This window comes from Dreissena polymorpha, chromosome 4, assembly GCF_020536995.1.
Source record: "Dreissena polymorpha isolate Duluth1 chromosome 4, UMN_Dpol_1.0, whole genome shotgun sequence".
Lineage (NCBI taxonomy): Eukaryota > Metazoa > Mollusca > Bivalvia > Myida > Dreissenidae > Dreissena > Dreissena polymorpha.
Window position 1 is genome coordinate 62,812,644 of NC_068358.1, and position 19,415 is coordinate 62,832,058.

The window sequence follows — 19,415 nt, forward strand, 5'->3', positions numbered from 1 at the left end:
AAATATGTACACAGGTCTTTCAGGAATGATTGAATTAACGAAAAAAATCGTGCATTGATGTAAGTTTTTTGAAGAAATGCGCAGAAAATATATTAAACAAGAGCTGTGTTTGTGAAACGCAATGCCCCCTGCTGCGCAGCTTTGAATCCATATATTTTACCTTTGACCTTGAAGGATGACCTTGACCTTTCACCACTCAAAATGTGCAGCTCCATGACATATACATGCATGCCGAATATGGAGTTTCTATCTTCAATATTGCAAAATTTGACCTTTTACCTTGACCTTGAAGGATGACCTTGACCTTTCACCAATCAATATGTGCAGCTCTATGAGATACGCATGCACGCCAATATTGAAAAAGTTATGGCCAATGTTAAAGTTTTCTGACAGACAGACAGACGCTTTATATTTGACATTTGACCTTGAAGGATGACCTTCACCTTCACTTTTCACAACTGAAAATGTGCAGCTCCATGAGATGCAGATGTATGCCAAATATCAAGTTGCTATGTTCAATATTAAAAAAGTTATGGCCATTAAAGTTTTCGGACGGACGGACAGACTGACACACTGACTGACTGAAAGTTCAACTGATATAGGCCACCCTACCGGGAGCATAAAAAGCAATGGCGATATTTTTCTCAGCCACATAATTCTTAATAGTTTGATATCACAAAATGAAAGTGAAAGTAGAACTGTCAAAAATGACAACCTGTCAACGTGTTGTTTTCGCTGGCACGAGAGGGCGATTACACTCAATGTGTTCACATTTTGACCATAGGCTTTGTCAATGACCTTTATAGTATGGGTAGCTTTGATATTATTTATTGCTATCATGTAACTGCATGATTGTGTATATGTTTACAATTCACAGAGCATAAATAATGATATAAATATACTGATTGAGCTTATAATAATCTGAGAACTATAGCCAGGTCAATTAAGGACTTAAAATACAATTTTGTGTCCTGCTTTCATGAAGAAATGACCATGCATGTCCTAGATTTAAAATTCAAGGCCCTGGTGTGACACATTGGTAGCATTACCGTTAAACTGTTACCAGGCTTATGAAATCAGTTTTTATTGAACTATCTAAGGAAATCTAAATCAGGCACTGATTTTTCTTGTTTAAATACAGTCATAGATCAGTTGTGGCCTCTGGGTAATGACCAATTTTTGCTTACTTGTCACACCCTTAAAACTTTCCACACGTCTATAATAGCAAATCTGGATTTAGGCGATCTTCAATGGAACATTTAAACTTTAGCTCTGTTACAAGAGTGTTGTTTAAGTCCAGTCTCATATTTAAATCTAGGCCATGACAAAAGCAAAGTGTCAAAGACAAATGAAAGATGCGTTCATTAATTATTGTCCAGGTTTGCTTTGGGCAAGACTTGCTATCAGTCTATTGAAAACATACATAAACGAATAGTACATGTCGTAATATAGAACCATCAAGTATAATCATAGATTAACATGACAGTACAAGTTTGATCTATTTATTATATAACACAGAAAAACTATGATTGGTATACATAACTTCTATTCTGTATCCTTAAATGTTGCTTTCAAGTTCAGGGTAAAAACCAAAGATAAAACTTCATCAGAAAACATCCGATACCCAATGTAAAATAACTCTGGAAAACTGTACCCGAAACCAACACATATTAACATGTAACTGTGGACAGTGTGTAACTGAAACATAACTGGTCTTGCTTGGAATGGGCCAAACAATGAAAACCCCGTGCACATTCTCGCCTATGCCCGCCTGAGTGACCCTCACTCACATGACAACCATAACGCATGAACGAACCGCATATATACATGTTTTGTGCGGTGCATTATGTTTAGACATAACGTTCTGTGCTATACTCCGTAACGCACAGAACTGAACATTCTTCTGCTGTTATAGAATTATAAAGGCCACACAGTCAAGATTGTTTCCCAATGTTTGTTATAGATTCCATATAGGCTCACAACACAAAATCAGGTAAATGGTAACGGCTCGCTTGTAGCAGGACGAGGCAGGTAAATGGTAATGGCTCGCTTGTTGTTGGACGCGGCAGGAACAAGGCGCTCGTCTGGGCACGGTCACAGAAATTGCCCAGGAAGGTTGGTAAACCCCCGATTTGGCTATGGTAACAGCTCATCAGTATCAGTACATGGTGGGAACCTTGGACAGCGTGCACGTGCAGATTGCCAGTGGAACTCCAGTACAATTGGGTTGCCGCTGCAAATATACAGCAAAGACAGACCAAGCAAAATAAATCTTTGATTTGCAAAGTTATCCAAAAAGCATAGAGATTATACAATACACATAAAGCAAATATACGTAACATTTAGCAATATACATATAATTCCTAGCAAACAGGGTGCGGTGGGTGGTTTTTAAACGATAAATTACAAAATTGCAACACGTTTCTCCAGCGCTGGAAAGAAAAGGAAGCGGAAAAAGGCAATGATTATACCGTTCACGAATAATTTCGTCGCTGTCAGCTAAATTGTTTACATTTCGTAGGTATATGCTTAGAGACGAAAAAGTTCGAAACTTCAACAAAATACCCCGGTTTATTTTTTAAACAAATAAACCACATCATTTTAGTATATGAATTTCGAATAACACAAAACAAAGTTATAACTTGTTTAGTATACCTGTCCTTTGCAATAGCAACTGACGAGAACATAGGGACTAGGTTAAAATAATTGTCTTGACACTGTTACCATATCTTATTAATATCAGGCAGGGATTGATTTCCAATTTGTCTCGTAATCTGTGAATTGACCTCGTTCACAGCCTGGGATTGGTTCTCGTACAGTCCGGGCGTGTCAGCGTCAGCGACTGGTTTTTGCTGTCCCATTTCTGGTATTGTCAGTTAGTGCCAAAATTGCAGGGTCATTCGTGTTGATACTGTTTGTGGCTGTATGTGAGGCTGTTTTCGCCTTCTTTGACAGTGTCGCTGGACCACCGCTGTTCTTCCTGTTCTTCGGGGGCATGTTGGAGCTTCCACCAGTATTAAATAATAACTTCAGGGTTGAGACAAATAATCACAGTGCAAAACGTTTATTTTAAACCACAGTAGCCATATTCGGAGTTAGGGAAGTAACTGATACACTGCGGCACACTGCACCCTACAAAACACCAAAATAACCAAACTTATTGGCTTTCAATCAAATGCAACACGCACAATCAACCACATAAAGTCTACAGGCTCGCAGACAGTGGGATATACTACACATTAATTAAATTAATAAATCCATCCACAATTCACATTCAAGTAAATGTGACAAGCACCTTCAATCAAATGTGACCGCGCTTAAGCCGACAGGCTCGCAGACAGTGGGATATACTACACACAAATAAGTAAAATAAACACATCCACAAAAGATCCATACCGGAAAAGCACGAGTTTAGAAAAAACCACCAATCACCCCGGTAAAACAACGCTGGTCCACCAAATAAACCAATGATAGCATACCCCAAATTATAACGACCGACACGGTGTGTGATTTAGAAAGGATTACAAATGGGTCATACCCATCCGCACCAGCTGACCAGTGGGCCCCCCAAAAAGTTGCCCCTTCCGGGATACATATATTCCCATTCAACTAAATGTGACAAACACCTTCAATCAAATGTGACCACGTTAAAACATACAGGCTCGCAGACAGTGGGATATACTACACACAAATAAGTAAAATAAACACATCCACAATTCCCATTCAATTAAACGTGACAAGCACCTTCAATCAAATGTGACCGCGCTAAAGTCCACAGGCACGCAGACAGTGGGAAATACTACACACAAATAAGTTAAATAAACACATCTACATTCGCATTCAATTAAATGTGACAGGCACATTCAATCAAATGTGACCGCGCTAAAGCCCACAGGCACGCAGACAGTGGGATATATGACAAATGCAAACAACCACAATTCACACAAATAATGTGACCGCGCTAAAGCCAAAAGGCTCGCAGACAGTGGTAATAAACATAAAAACCCACCACAATTCACAAAAATGTGACCGCGTTAAAGCCTAATGGCTCGCAGACGTGAGGGTTTGTACAAATGTAAGAGCCCAACCACATTAACATAAAAAACGTGACCTCTATAAAGCCTACTGGCTCGCGAAAAGCGGGGGTATATCAAAGATAAATGAAAGAACAAAACCATACAACCTACATGAAAACAATACACCTGGCCGCATTAAATGGCTCACAGACACAGATGTATACTATAATATAAAAATACATGGACATTGTCCTTATGTATTGTACCTCGGCCGCTATACAAATAGAAGCAATTGTTATGTAATTGACAACTTATATGTTAGGATATACATAAGAATTTTGTATTATAATCTGTAGTGACATATAAAAAAACTGTAGTAAATGTACACCTGGTTCGAAATCAGTTTGAGTTACAATGGAATCGTCCGATTCATTGATTATGTAATGTACATGTTTTCGATCTTGACATCTTATACTGCTTTCAATTTTAAATAAGTAATATACTTGACATTTGAGATCCGCCTTGGTTTCGATTGCATAACATATGGAAGAAGTGATCTACAGATATCATAAAATATACTCCCCTAGAAAACTCTATGTATAATTCTTCACAGCTCTCATAACCGCATGCCACAATGACGTGTAGAAGCAATGTCGACCAAGTAGGGTAAGGTGGACCCCGTCTGCTGCAAATATTTGTATATAGGCACTGAAGATACATGTACGTCTGTGACTCCAGAGTGTAATAGATGGATGAGATTCCAATAATGTCTTTAAAAATAGAATTTGTGTAACGTCGTTGTGCCTCGTATTCCTCTACACGGACGTTCCGAGGTTTCGCAAGTGTGAACAATTCACACAAAATAGACCAGGTCAATGTTATGGTTTTGATTCCGGATTGTCGCGCATGTACAATGCACAATATAGTCCGGATGTAAACACGCATGTGCGCGTGACGTCACGCGTGAACTGGTCTTTAACCTGCTTTACACTATAGTCCGAGCTGAATTACAACTTGTGGTTTGTGTATTTTAAGAAAATTGTCATATCGTTGCTTAAACTGGTTATTTGTAGTACAATGATCGATTGTATTCCGTGTATTGCACAACTTGTCAAATAAATATCACTATGCAATTATGTAAAATCAATAAAATAACGTATACTCTGGATTTAAATAAAACAAAAAAAATCCTTTGTTTTCTTTAAACATCCGCATGGCATCTGAATGCTCATAATGAAAGATCGTTACACTCCGTGTGATTCCGTCATTGTTTACAGGGAATATAGACAAGCTTATCCGATTTTTCTGTAGATAGGTTAAAGTCTATCTGATTGCCGTTCCTTTCACCCAACGCATAAAAAACACTGATACGATATTTCGTATAGTTTGCATATATGAATGCGTATACATGCTTTTGTAAGGAACTGTGATACATCGACGGAATTAAAAAACGCTAAATGTGTCTCATCGGTTTACACGTAATGGATTTAACGTAGATAATATATCATACAGATAATCCGGAAAATATCATTACCAGGTCAGTGATTATTTAACAAAACTTGCAAACAGGATATTATTCTGTTATGTGTCGCTATATCCATTCATTATGTACATAAAGATTATTGTTTATGTTTAAATACTACAACAGTATAAACGATGTCGATTTAATTACACGTGCTGATGGTCGTTATTTAGTTTATAAGTTAACTAAATTTTTAATAATCGTAGGTAAAAATAAAATACTAAAATTACATAAATGTATAAAACGTGCTTCATACATGAAACGCAACACACCAGTGCGGAACGTTTCATTATTCAGGAATTTTTCATAAGCTGTGAATGTTTTGAATGCATGCGCATACTTAAGTAGGCAACTATGAAAACATCACGCTTTTAAAAAAACATTAAATACACGCCCTAGGTTTATCTGTAACGGATTTAACATTACATTTAAAAGGTTTGTCGGTCAATATTTAGTGGTTTTGGAATATGTTGAAAACTTGCAGAGAACACAAACATGTCTTGAATAAAGAGCAAAACCTTCAGCATTGTGTATATATCGATACTACCGTCTCTTCACTTCAAGACGTATGGCAATATGTGTTTAAGTGTCTTTCAATTTCATACAAGAACCATATTTACCACCCAATATTGCAAGTGTACAATGTATTTTATGCAGCTCACTACTGATGAGGCAAACATAATTGCAAAATAAACTCTTGCTAATTAAACGCAAACATCAGTGAATGTGTTCGAGATCAAGTATTCCTCTTTCGGCCAACCTAAACAATCAGGTCGATTAGTCGTTAAATATGCATTGGGCAAACTAATATTGTGTTTTAGCGTGTTCAAATATACCACGAATTGTAACATAATAATGACATTTTATTCACCATCGAGCTTAAGCAAACATACACAAATGCAGACTTGTAAAATAAGTATTAAAGAGGATTTTGTAAATATTACCCAAAATGCACTGCATTAAAAATTAAACATGTTCTGAAAACAAATGTGACGATTAAAAAGCGGAATATCCACGTGTATTAAGATTAAATGGTCACTGAGAATGTGACAGATGGAAAAAAAATTGCGAAGAAATAAACAAAAGACAAATGAATAAATACAACGAAATAACCGCGTCCCAATATAGCAAGTTATATTTGGAAAACGTTATCTATTTAATACTTACTGAATGCAAAATAACAGGCTGCGGTTGATTATGCATACTTGATAATTAAGGTTTGTGTTTCGTCATAATGTGCAGTTTTTTTTAACATGGTGAGGTAGCCATTAACGTTCCATATAAGTAGGTTGGAATACTTTGAACTAAGCATAGACTGTGCTTATCGTTTTGTTTTTATAATTAGATTTAAAATTGTCATTTATGAATAATTTTTCTCTTGGGGTATATTATATAATTAAATATCAATTACGAGAAATCTATTTGCTATTTTACAAATAAATATATATTTCGTCAATATTTCTTACGCTTTGTTTAAGATAGCATGGAATGAATGAATAACTATACTTATTGACATATACGTAATTATTAGCATTTATAACGTAATTATCTGTCTGTTGAATTAGTCTGCATACAAACATAAGTCGCATGAATATCAAATACAACAATTATTTTATTGTTTCAACCCGCGCCCATATTATAGAGATTGAATTAATACAATTTTGAAATACCACATTCACTAATGGCAATTAATAAACAACATTGTTTTACTTTCGCTTTGATTTCCAAATGGTGTAAAAATGACATATTTTATAGTTAAGTTCTCAACCGTAGCGACTAATGTTGGATCAGATATGGATAAATTAGAAATACATGGTTTAGTGCAACTATTTTCCGTTATTTTGCAGACTTATTGTATATTCAATCATGAATTGGTAAATATTTTACCCGTTAATGATTGATATCATTTGCTGATCTCATTTGTGACCAGTATTTTACCCTTCGCATCATATGATACCGTCAAGTCTACAATTGAATAATATAATATTATTTATGCGTCAGTGACATTTAAACAAACATGAATTACCTGATCTGGAAAACGCATAATTTCATTATCTGGCAAACGATTTTTCTACGCATCGTCCGACTAATGACTGAGATAATAGTGTGAGTCAAGCGGAAATCAAACATACACTTACCATCATTATTGTGATAAATATGATTTGCATTTTTATTGAGTAGTATGAACGTAAAAATCTATTTGAATACTTTCCACGGTCTAAATAGTTTAATTATTTAAATATATTTACTTTAAGTGAAGGTTTCTTTCATTCACAAATTCAAAAATAACTCTGTTCACAAATGAATTGTTATGTGTATTAACTATTACAGTTAATTGCTTTGGCATATTACTTTTTCGGACATTAGTAATTCTAATACTTATGTGATGTTTAAAACACGTTATTTTTGCAAATTTATTTTATGTTTACAAATGAGATTGCAGTTAATGAATCAGAAAGTGAAGTTGTTCTTGTTCTTTAAAACGTCAAAACAGATCGGTTTTATTGCTTTGCCTTTGTCATATGCAACGATTTAGTTTGCGGTTGGTAACATTTTTTGTACGTTTCAGTAGCTTATGCATTAAACCTATTTGATAATTGTCTAACTTGACATCCGAAGGCAAATTTTTTGTTTATTTGCTGGTTAAACACGAGATGTTAATGCATCATCGATAATATCTTTAACTACATATTTCTGTCAGAATGTTAAATTTGACGCACAACAAGTGACCGGGCGATTTATTTTTAAATTGTAATTTGAAGGATGAATATATTATTAATATTTTTCTCAAATGATTAACGGTGTGTGTCATGTTATAGTATTCAATGTTAAGGATGTTCGATCGTTTTGTGAAAATTTTAAAAATATCCGGAATGCTATAATTTTTTGTATGGTGATTAATGGATCTGTATCTGAAATAAATATAAAATAAAAAGGGAGGTCACCGTGAATAATTTTGAGATAACGAAGGTTTTTAAATGCCATGTGCGTTTGAAAAAAGGTCATTTTTGCGGGGCATAAAATTGGAGGTACGTTAAAATGTTTGAGTGTAATATATTTAAAATGGCATAGTAATATTGAGATTGTATTAGATTAGCAACTGTAACATTTGTATTATCATACTGAACACTTTTAAAGCGGGTATATACGATTTTTATATGTGCTGAATTGTAAAATATTGATACAAATATGTTATAATAACACACAATATGCAAGAAAAATGATACATTTAAGACGAATTTCATAAAATACAGCAAATACAAATTAGCGCCCCGAGTCGATTGTGACGAAGATAATTCGTAATTATTTTCCTACAATAACCGATGCATTCGTCTTTTTAGTAAGTGTTCGTGTGTCGTATGAATCGATATCGCTGCAGGAATTTTAAATGAACCGTTAAACTAAATTTAGATTCACATCGTACATGCATGATATACATGCTGGCGAATTCGGCTGTACAGCCTTTTTCGATTTCAGAATTAAATATCTGGCTTATTTAGCATTTTTCGACACATGTTCTTCTTAACTTTTATTATAGTTTATATTAAAATATATGTATAATAAGTTTTTACACATTTTATATTAATAAATAAATATTTGACAAGATCGTATATACCCGCTTTAAAACCAAAAATATTGGAAATCGTACAAAAATAATGAGAAATAAGTATGACTAGTTTTTTGTTTGTTTTGAATTTTTTATTGCACAGTTCAAAAAAGATAACATTCAATACAGATACATATTTCTGTTGATGTAATATTCATATTCATTTCAGGTTCTCAATAATTAAAGGAAACTAGCTTAGCATTAAAATGAAGTAAAGAAATTGATAGGTCACCGTGGATTTTTTTTTGCTACAGACATTTTAATATGGACTTAATTTTCAAAAATATAGTGACTAATATTGTAATAGTAATTAAAACATATCTATATAATAACTGCTCCATAACAATCAAATTATCAACTGAAATGTGATACACTAGAAATATGTATAATGTACATTGTTATGAAAATATTTCAAATGTAACAAATGAAAAAACAATGGTGATATTCAAAAAACATCTTAAATTACCCCACCCACCTGTTACCCATGTTGTGGGTTGTAAATTGAACATATGTATTATTTTAAAATTATTATTTTAGAACTGTGAGATGTTTATCTAAAGACAAGAGGGCCATGACGGCCCTGTATCGCTCCACTAATGAAAAAAAGGCTGAAACAAATATTCTACGCATGTGCAAATACTTAAATATACGCCCTATTTAAGCACATGTACACTTTTGTGACCACCTGGGCTGGGTCAAATTTAACCCCAGGGACATAATTTGAGCAAACTTTGAAGAGGACTACTATATCTCACTACATACAAAATGTGATAGCCCTAAGTCCTAGAGTTAAGGACAAGAGTATTTTAAAGTTTTCACAAAATAAGCAAGATATAAGCGTATATAATGTTCAATTTTGTGACCCGCGGGTCAGGGTCAAATTTGACCCAAAGGGCATAATTTGAACAAACTTAGAAGAAAACTATAAGATGTTCCTGCATACCAAATTTGGTAGCCGTATTCCGAATGGTTTTCAACAAGATTTTTAAAGATTTCACAAAATAGGCGCTTTATAAGCGTTTTTAAATTTTGTGACCCCCCGCGGCAGGGTCAAAGTTGACCCCAGAGGCATTATTTGAACAAATTTGGTAGAGGTTTATTAGATGTCACTACATACCAAATTTTGTAGCCCTAGGCCCAATGGATATGGACAAGAGTATTTTAAAGTTTTCAAAAAATAAGCACTTTATAAGCATATGTTCAGTTGTGTGACCCCCGGGGCAGTTTCAAATTTGACTCAAGGGGCATAATTTGAACAAACTCGGTAGAGAACTATTACAAGTCACTACATACAAAACGTAACATTGCATCATCTAAGTGGTATTTACTATCATTTTATCAATAAAGATTAAGATTGATTTATTATATGAAAGCAAAATGAGAAATTAGTCTGAACATATCTCTTGTTGCAATTCAATCATATGCTAGGTTGACCAACAATTCACACGATATCTCACATTGAGTTACTCAGCAGTAGCAGGTTGAATTATGTTACACATGTAAGTAAATATGTATATTTTTTAATAGAAGTTGAATTTTGGAGATTTAGAGTACCTAAATACCTGAATTGAACCAAGATAAACTTCTGTATGTGCAACCCTGTGAATAAGGAATATGTTAAAAATAAACTTTACCTAACCCTCTTGTTTCCAAATCAAAGAAAACAAATTCTTTCCCAGTAGTGTCTAGCCCTGCTGGACCAGGCTTGGGTACAGGTGGGGGTAAAGTTGTAACTTCAACATCTTGGTCCTCTATGTTTGAACTGTATGTTGGTCCCGCTCGTACTTCTTGCACTGTCCTTTGAATGCCTGAACAGGAAAACAGAATTTCAAATTGGAAAATGTGCTTGCACCTTCATGGGTTATCTCCGATTTTTATTTAAAGAAATGATTACACAGCACATTAATGCTTTTACAATAATCCATTTACAAACATTAGCATATGCTTTTAAATGTTCCTACTACTTTGCATATATATAATTGATGAATCTATTGAAACAATCTCAAACAAGAAATGTGTCCACACGACACAGATGCTCCAAATTTCAGGCACGAAAAGTATGACGGACTGACCGACCGACCCACAGACAGTTCGAAAACTAAGTCGCCAATTTGGGGCATACACATGAAGAATATTGTGTTTTAAAAATAAAATGCCCATAATTAAAAATACCGTTCCAGTTTTGAGTCTTATGTGTCGCTGTTTTGCTGCACGAGCAACAGCAATAGCCTTTCTTTTTTTGTGCTGAAGGTCACGGGGAAGGGCCAGTTTCGATGAAGTCCCATGTGAAACACCCAGTTTATGATTTACCTGAAACAGATTGCAGTAAATGACAGAACAGTTTACAATGATCCACAATGCTAGAATATGCTTATGCGGAATAAAATAATATGATATAATGTCAATAATTTACAAAAGTTACATAATTTTATAAGACCTAGAGATCTACATACACACAAATAATAATTAATTTAAGCCCTTTATTTTCAAAACCAATACGTATTTGAAGAATTGAGAATATTTATGTTTTGTAAACTTGCAAAATTTCATTTTTATTACTTATGTCACTTTAAACCTTTCAGTGCGGGAACCGAATTTTGAAGGCCTGTGCAAACAGTTTGGATCCAGATGAGACGCCACAGAACGTGGCGTCTCATCAGGATCCAGACTGTTTGCTATTCTGATATTATTTGAAAAAACATCTAAGAAAATGCTCATTTTAGAAATTTAGCAGACGACATTTTAGCAGATGACAAATTTCCCAGCATGCAAAGGGTTAAAATATACATGTTAAACTAAGGACAACCAATGAACCATTCACATTCTACTATAATTGTGTTTACTGGCAGTAAATGATAAATCAGACAAAATATGAAGGAAAAATATATAGCATGTACAATATAAAAAAAATGTATGCATGTAGACTACACAGGAATTACATGTACTTTGAGATAACTATCTGAATGTATTATAAAGTATCAGTAATTTAGACAATAAATCATGATATAATGCACCAATGTACCAAAAAGACAAAAAAAAGTCTTACCTAATGCAAGCTTTGTGTTCATGTCATAAACTCTGTCATGTTTTCGTCCAGTAGCCACATTATTGATGGCACCACAATTGCTACACTGTATTTCCAAAACACATGCCTGTCCGAAATCCCTGCTTCCTACTGTGTTAAGTAAATTCATGGGCACTTGGCAAGAACTGCATGCTGAAAGCGATTCGGCAAATGTGTCGAGTTCAACGACACGTCTACTAATTTTCCAACTGGCATCGCTGTTGTCACATGTGGTCACGCTTACCGACGATCCGATAGAAAAATCGTCAAAATAACAGTGGTCATACCGGAAATCTTGATTGTCGGTGGAAATAGTATTTCTATTGAAATCCATATTGTTCTTTGGAACGTTTAAAAAAAAACTTTTAAGTTTCGTTTTGTATTCCGAATTATATCCGAATTAGACATTTTAAATGAAAATTATTAAGCCAAGTATCTGATTCTCATTGTTGACAAATTATCGTTTCGTTATCAATAGACGCTTGTATTTGCACAGAAAATAACATCTACAGCGTAAGCAAGCGTTTCATCGATGTCGATCACGAAGTGACGTCAAGCAATCGAACGCTTGGTTTCATTGCAGTAAATCTCGAAAATATGTAAATGCCGAAAATTTATAGGCGAATAATCAAAACAGTAAAACTAGAATTTTCACTCGTTTATTCAAACCTAATCTTTTGAAACCGTGAAAATATATAAAGGTTTTTAATTTTCACGATATAGAGAATCAATTACCGTAAAGTGGAAACGATCGAACATCCTTAAATCTTTGCAAATTATTTGCTGTATGAACAAATGAAGCTGTGATGATTAATGAAACGCCTGTATAGTGATTAAGCTCTTCATAATAAAAGGCCGTCAATGCATACCATTCTCCAATTGGATTTTATTTAATAATATGGCATAACTAGCGTTCCCTTTGTCAACCAACGATTGTTTTATAGCGACGACCTATTTAAGAATAGTATTTGAAATGTTGCATGTAGTCAAATATATTTGATTTTACGTTATTATACGTAATATATCGCTAATCTAAACGAAAGTATTAGTCACTGTAGGTATTCAAAGTGCAGACTGTTTGTATAACACGACTGAAAAATGGTAAAATGTTCTTACACAAGTTTTTTCTTAATAACAAAACGTAAAGCCAATACGTATCAGATAGTCTCAATATACACAAGATGTTTAATAATCAATTGCATGACCTGATGCGCATGATTCTTAATGTTGGAACAATAATGGGCGATTCGTGATATATCGGCATATATCCAATGTTGACGCACATTTGTAAAAATACAACAAAGTGGCATATGTTTACGGTAAGTATGCAGATGAAAAATGCTGACAAATAATGTGCATCCATATATGACAGTTAGTGGGGCTTCAACTTAAACAATCTAGAAATGTAATATTTCAAAGGATGTAAGTGTAAGTGTTACAGACATTAAATTGTATGTAATAGTGCTACCTATTTTGCACGTCGGTGTTAACAATATAAGAAAACAAGGCACTCAAAGTGTCGTTGGTAAATAATCAGATAATAACTATTTTTTATGTGACTATATTAATTTTGTGAATGCGACCATGATCACCAAGCAACACGGTTCTATACGTGGTAAAATATAATTGTGTAATTATGCGAGAATTTAATTTAGCGGTCATCTATTTAAAAGTGCAATGAAAACACGAAACATGAAAATCATGTTGTCAAATCGTAGAAACGATGTTAAGACAAAAATCAGTATTTTCAAAATAATAAGACATGAATCAGATAAATGATATAGAGATTAAATGTATTGTTTCCGGTTTTATATTGTCCGAATGCGATACATCTTTTGAACAAAGCATTATTCACATTTGAATATTATATTGACTTTTAAAGATTGTATGAGATAAATATGATATTCGTATAAGTTTCATCTTTTGCATTAAATTCCGTACAAAAACAAACGGCGTATCTTACTATAACTGTGTGAACATACAGAATGTGATGTGAACAGGCATTTCGGAGTTTCGACCTGCGCAAATAAGCTATACAAACACAATACACACTGAACAAACAAGGGTTATTTCGGCGTGGAATGTTGTAATTCTTGAACCTCTTAACTGCATCGGTTCCGCTATTGAACTACCCGTAGCTGTTAAATGGAAAACGAAAATATTGTTGTATCTCTTGCGTGAACGTGCTTTGAGAGACAATTACCACACAATTACAATAAGCATATTTAGTTAAAATCATATGAATTATTTTTGTGTATAACGTTGAACGCATACAATTGTCAAAATATTATTTGCCTTTATGAGCCCACCATGTTTTTTTTAAATCCAATTGTATATCCATATTTTCCAATGTTTTTAAGAGTTTCGATATATGTGTTTGTAAATTATTCTTTTGCAACTACAATCTTTGAAACACCTGGTGTTAGTTTAAGGGTACTGTTTTTAATTCATTGTCTCGTAGTGTATACTTAATTGGTCCTTTGCCTTAGGTTTAGACCGGCGGAGAGTTACTTCGTTTCTCTTTCACTCTGGATGGGTATGGTGGGTTTAAATATAAATTGTTCATGGGATTAGAATTTTAAAATCGTATGAACAAGCCATAACGGTGATATTAGTACATTGACAGAGTGACAGGTTGGCCCCGACGAAAAATCTATCCGAATCACACTAGAGAAGAACGGTCAATTGTCCATAACGGCCAACGGCCAGTATATTTCACTCCTAAATACATGTTTGAACTACAAACAACGGTCACGCGTGAACTAAACAGGTACGCATAATAATAACAATTTGTATTAGTAGCAATTATTAGCTGCAGTCATAACAACAACAAAGCATGAGTGCGTGACAAAGTCAATAGATCTTTATCGCTGATAAGTTGCTAAAAACAACACTAGGCTGGCAAGTGTTATTGTCTATACCCTTTGCTCAGTACATACCCTAAAATACTTCAGAGCTCCAGATAAGGGTCGTATTTTCGTAATAACGAATTATTTTCAAGTCCGTTACGTATTTATTTAAAAATCTTGTCGTACCATTAAGAATTACATAATCAAGTTACGAATATTATTTTCACATCGGTTCGTATCGATTTTTATTGAGTTGTTTTCGTTTATTAAAGATCTTTGCGGTGCTTATATAGAATGGTTATCGGTTTGTTTAACAAAGCGCATTTTTTCAAATAAAAGTGGCGTATACAGTCTATCTGTCAAAAAACAATGGCGGCGCTTAGAGAACGTCCTAAAAAACTGCAACGCGTCCAAAAACACGCTTTTAACATATTGTATGCAAACTGAGCCAAAGTTAAATGTTTAGAAAGACATTATAGAAAAGATCTTAAACGATGTTGTATGTTCAGTTGCCGACACAGTCGGAAAAGCTAAACAAAACGCGACACGACGGGTCCAAACTTAAACACAAAATAAAACATTGAACGAGTGGAAGGGACAAGTCCCGTGGCTAATCGTTGAAAAGATTGAAGGGGAGACCCGTTTTAAATGTGTAATATGTTAAAATTCATCTAAGGCATGCAATCTAAACACAATTTGGGCATATGAAGGTATTGGAAAAATAAAATTGTATAATACTGAAAAGACACTGTTGAACTCGTATAAATAAATTTGCTAGTATGTTTATTTTGATTTTTTTTTGCATGAAAATAACCATTATTTTTTATTTTTCGGTCATTTAGAAAAAATAAGATTTTATTTCCAAAACTTAGTAGTAACGTTAAGAATCAAATTTCAGAGTTAAGAATTCTTTTTGAAAATCTGGTAGTAATTTAAGAATTTCACAAAACCTTATCTGGAGCTCTGTACTAACACAGTATTTAAATCGTAGAACTTGACCCAGTGTTCTCTGATGGCCACTCTGTGTTGTCTTTGAACATCAAACCTGCAAAAGTGATCGAACATAAGAAAAATCAAAATCCTAAACGACACCAAAATCGGCTATGGAAATCAAAAAAACGAGCCGAATTCGTCTTGAATTTAGAAAATCACGATTTAACACCAATTTACTCTGTACTTAATACTACGAATAGTGCGGCTCATACTACCACTACCACTTCTTGCACTACTACTACTACTTCTTCTGATACTACTTCAGCTACTACTTTTACATCATCTAACATAACTACTCTTAACACAACAACCACCACCAACAACATTAACATCAACAACAACAATAATACTATTCAACACGACAATTCTATCAACACCGAAAACAAAAGTCGAAACAACAACAACAGTATCAATATGGCCCTCACACAAATAGCACAACTATTCCATACGACAGCCGTGCAAACATATCAACCACAATCATTTTATCATAAAAACCAACGACACACACCACATTAAATCAAATCTAAACCCTGGTACGGGCCTTAATGTAATAACAAGAGACTATTCTACAAACGAATGCGTAAACTCTACAATGAAAACAAAACATCAGACAATACAACATGAACCATGCAAGCAAGAATACAAATCGTGCATTTCCATCACAAAAACATATACATCGTACTCAAACCCAATTACGAACCATGAAAAACAAACAACCGAAAGATTATTGGAATTACGTTAAATCACTCGAAAGCCACAAAGACGAAATTAAACCAAGCATCGAACAATTCAATACATATTTCAAAGACTTAAACACAACACAAAATGAAAACACAAGTGACTATGACCCCTATCGCGTTGAACCTAATATAATCGACAATAACACAGAAACTACCCTTAACTCTTCGATCACCAGTGATGAAATTGATAAAATGATCAACAAATGTAAAAACGGCAAAACATGTAGCCAGGCTGACAATATTTGCAATGAATATATTGAAACCACGAAAACTCTGATTTTGCCAATTTACACTTAACTTTTCAATATGATATATGACAGTGGAATTATGCCAGACACCTGGTCCAAAGGTTACATCTTTCCACTATACAAAGGAAAATGCCCACGCGATTGCCCTGAAAATTATAGGCCCATAACGACCTTATCCTGTCCAGGCAAACTATTTACATCCGTCTTAAATGAACGATTTTCAAGGTATAGTAATGAAAATTCTGTAATCAAATAAAGTAAAGCTTGCTTTCGTAAAAAATTCAACAACAGACAACATTCTTAATTTTCTTATAAACAACATGAAACAATTAAAGAGTAAACTATTTGTGGGCTTTGTAGACTTTACCAAATGCTTTGACCTAATCCCCAGAGCAGAACTATTCCATAAACTAATTAACAACAATGTCCAAGGAAAATTCATTCGAATTATAAAAAATATGAACGACAACATCAAATCATGCGTCCAAACAAAGAATGACATTTCAGCTTTCTTTGCCTGCGACAAGGGTGTCCGACAAGGGGAAAACCTATCTCCTCTTTTATTTTCCTACTGCCTTAATGACTTACTCTAACTCCTTATAAACAATAACAACAAAGGGATTCAAATTCAATATCAGAATGGAGAAACAATGCATTTTATTGCACTAATAGCTATACTGTTCGCCGATGACACGATTCTATTTGCAGATTCCCAAAAAATCTTTTAAAAGATGTCTAAATGATTTCGAAAAATATTGCAAACACTGGAAATTAATAGTAAATGTAGATAAAACGAAAGTCATAATATTTGGCACCAATAAAAGAACTTGGAAACAATACTCATTCAAAATAAACAGTAAACTTATTGAACTAGTAGACACTTATAAATATCTAGGAACATATTTTAGCCACAATGGAAGTTTTTTTTAAGCGAGAACACATATTGAAGAACAAGCAAACAAAGCACTGCACCTACTATACAAAAGAATTAACAATCTCGATCTTTCACTCGACTTGCAAATAGCATTATTCGATAGCACAATCCTACCAACTCTCACATATTCCACTGAAATAATTGGATACGAAAACACAAACAATCTGGAGAAATACATATATCTTCTTTTAAGAAAATAACTAATTCCAGAAAATCAACTCCCAATTCATTTCTCTACGCAGAGCTGGACAGAAACCCAACACAAATACAAATCAAAACAAACATTATAAAATATTGGTTAAAGATAATAAATGACGACCACACAAAATACACATACATCATATATAAGTATATGCTAAATAGTCCTCAAACTTACAAATGGCTCAACTACATTAAACAGATATTTAACGAAACAGGAAATACATACATTTTCGAGGTCCAAAATTATATCAACACAAACAACGTTCACCAGGCAATTAAACAAACTCTAATGGATCAAATTTTAAAAGAATGGGAGGCAAAACTTAACACGTCAAACAAAGGCAAACACTATTTCCAGTTCAAAAACAATAATAAACTCGAAAAGTGCATAACATCACTTCAAAGTAACCTTACAACAAACCTCATTAAATTCTGAACTGCTAACCACAAACTGCCAGTTGAAGTTCAAAGATAATATTCCTCATAACTTAAGAAACTTACCCCTTTTGCCTCCATCTAGGATTAAGAGAATTAGGAGACGAATTTCATTACGTCCTTGTGTGCCCACACTTCACAGAACAAAGGCGTCAATTGATCCCGAGATATTACTCCACACGCCCAGATATCATCAAATACATTGAATTAATGCAGTGCAACAACATTAACATGGCTAAAAGCACAAGCTTTTTTACTCGTAAAATTATGGATGCGTTCACAAACACACAATAATTAGCTTAGAATCCATGACACTGCATCAAAATAAATAAACATACATACCTGCAATTTAAGGCAAATCCAAAACAGTAATCCCGCATTTGACTTTCAGCAGAGCACGTGCAAAACTTTCCAATTTCATTCATAAACGCACTACTTACACACACCCAACTCTGATCTACACGCGATCTCGATTTCGGCATGTAGGTCAGGTCAATTGGGTAAATCGAATGTTCTAATAATAATTTAATCACAGGCTGCATACCACTGATTCCATACTCAAGCAAACGAATTAGATTAAAATCCATCTTTTCAATTCTATGAGGTTAAATTATCCAATGAACACACTTGTTATGCGCAATTTAACTTTTAGTAATGTTGTACGATTAAATACTAAGTCTAATGTACATTATTATAGCGTTTGATTCGTTGCATGTGCTCTCATCATAAATTCCGACTACATTTACCTTATTGATATTTATAGATGCTTAACTGTAAACAATGAAATATGAATAAATAAATTGTTT

At 34.0% G+C, this 19,415-nt stretch overlaps 1 long non-coding RNA gene across 3 annotated transcripts; it reads right to left on the reverse strand.

Annotated features, from left to right (window-relative positions):
* Positions 1-1,495: 1,495 nt before the first annotated feature.
* LOC127878174 (uncharacterized) lies at positions 1,496-19,095 on the reverse strand. Of its 3 annotated transcripts, XR_008048759.1 has the most exons (5): positions 18,952-19,095; positions 16,032-16,103; positions 4,405-4,701; positions 3,862-4,268; positions 1,496-3,744 (listed from the first exon to the last, which is right to left on the reverse strand). It is a non-coding gene; the product is annotated as an uncharacterized LOC127878174 (long non-coding RNA). The 3 variants fall into 3 exon arrangements; XR_008048757.1 differs by having other exon boundaries at positions 1,496-4,268; XR_008048758.1 differs by lacking the exons at positions 16,032-16,103; positions 18,952-19,095 and adding an exon at positions 7,426-7,514 and having other exon boundaries at positions 1,496-4,268.
* Positions 19,096-19,415: the final 320 nt, after the last annotated feature.